Below are 2,216 nucleotides of genomic sequence, written 5' to 3' on the forward strand. Positions count from 1 at the left end.
CTATGTGAAGATAAGTCAAAGGTCCTGTTCAACCATGGTTGGCTTCGTTTGGAAGCATGGAGGAAATGATTCCTCTGTGTTGACCCTCCTCTTTGTAGACTGGACACTGGTTAAAGTCCATATGGTGGGGTCTCCTTGGCCTCCTTGATCAAGAGAACAGGTGACCCACCACAATTACAGGACATTTTGAGAGATGCTCATATTCCCCTGGAACTAGTTGACCTAGGAGGGCAAGGAGCAAAAACTGTCCTTTATGTCCCTCTGACCAAAGTAGTATAGGCCTCAAGGTATTTCTGTTAAACATCCAAGAAGTTTAGTTCCACCAGTCTGGTACTTTTAATTACTGTGGGTCATGTAGATTAATCTTGGGCAAAGACCAATTGTTCTCAGACAAACCTTACCTAGACACATTTCTTGATCTCCTATGTATAATTTGTCAGTAGGTTGTAGGATTACTATGGTTCCCTCTGCTTTTCAAAACTAGCTAGGCATTATTTATCTCTCTCATTACCTCACCCCTCCATCACGGTTTTCCCACTTAAGGCACACCCATTTTCCCCCTTTCTCCCTTAATAATACCCTTCTCCTAAGGTCCTACCTCTCTTGAGTGCCTTCTTTCCCTGAAAAAGGGACTTTTAAGAGCAAACAAACAGGCAAATTGAAGCATATATGACAAAGCTGTTTTTAGTTTAAATTCAGCTTCTAGCTGTAATTGATGTAATAGAAGAGGAGTTGTAGGGCATCACAATGTGGTAGGGCAAATTTAAATTAGTGTCTTCTTTAAGAGTAGCAAAAGTGTGATAAACGGCTAAATTGGGAGTTCCAAGGGAAGGTTAAAGTCAATTGAAATTACCTTAATGCTGTATAAAAGAATTTATGGGTTTTTTTTTGGTAACAGATAATTGTAATTTATGAGGCTTAATAAAAAGACTAATGACAATATATACAAGATAGTTGAATGGAATATTTAGCCTAATTTTGTCTGGGGCTAGTTGTAAATAAAAGTTTTCTTCATGAAACCTATAAATCTTTCAAAACAATTAGATTTATATCATTAGTAAAGGAGATTAATAAGGTATCATCCATGTAATTAAATATATAGGTATTAGGAGATTTTTTTTCTAATAATATGCATGACTTCATTCACCCAATGTTAACAGACCCTGGGGCTACTGATCACGCCTTGACTGAATTTTCCATTAAAAAAAAAAAAAGACACATGGTGACTAACTATTGAAAATGGACACATAAATGGCAAATGTTTAAAATGGCAATTAAAAAATCAACAACAATAATATGACAGCTATGATGGACTAAGGAAGGAGAGTAAACTCTTCATATGGTTTTTAAACACTTAAAAATGTCAGTTATCAACTCCTATCCTCAGGCCTCTTGGGGTAAGTCTATAGCGCGCCCTCGGCGCCTTGAATCCCCAAGCCACATTCACCCTTCCATCTCCCCCACTGTTCACTACTCCCAGTTTGGGACCTGTGCCACTTCTAGTCTTGGAGCCCCAGACACCTGGGGAACCAAGAGTGCTTCCTGATCCTTCTCACCCAGACCAACTGACTGCCTTTCTTGGGCCCCAGGAGCACCGCTTCTGGTCCTGGCCCCACCCTCACTTCTCTCTGCATTTCTGGACGTGCACCACCAGCTAACTCTCCTAGCCTACACTCCTATACTCAGGCCTCTTGGGGAAAGTCTATAGCTGCTTCCTGATCCTTCTCACCCAGACCAACTGAGTGCCTTTCTTGGGCCCCAGGAGCACTGCTTCTGGTCCTGGCCCCAGCCTCACCTCTCTCTGTGACCCAGGACCTGCACCACCAGCTAACTCTCCTAGCCTGCACTCCTATCCTCAGGCCTCTTGGGGTAAGTCTATAGCGCAGCCCTCCGTGCCTTGAATCCCCAAGCCACATTCACCCTTCCATCTCCCCCACTGTTTGCTACTCCCAGTTTGGGCCCTGCGCCATTCCTAGTCTTGGGGCCCCAGACACCTGGGGAACCAATACTGCTTCTTGATACTTCTCACCCAGACCAACCGAGTGCCTTTCTTGGGCCCCAGGAGCACCGCTTCTGGTCCTGGCCTCGCCCTCACCTCTCTCTACGTCCCTGGACCTGCACCACTGGCTAACTCTCCTAGCCTGCACTCCTATCCTCAGGCCTCTTGCGGTAAGTGCATAGCGCAGCTCTCTGTGCCTGGACTCCCCAAGCCACAT

This window comes from Nannospalax galili, unplaced genomic scaffold (genome assembly GCF_000622305.1).
Source record: "Nannospalax galili isolate Female #2095 unplaced genomic scaffold, S.galili_v1.0 scaffold488, whole genome shotgun sequence".
Classification (NCBI taxonomy): domain Eukaryota; kingdom Metazoa; phylum Chordata; class Mammalia; order Rodentia; family Spalacidae; genus Nannospalax; species Nannospalax galili.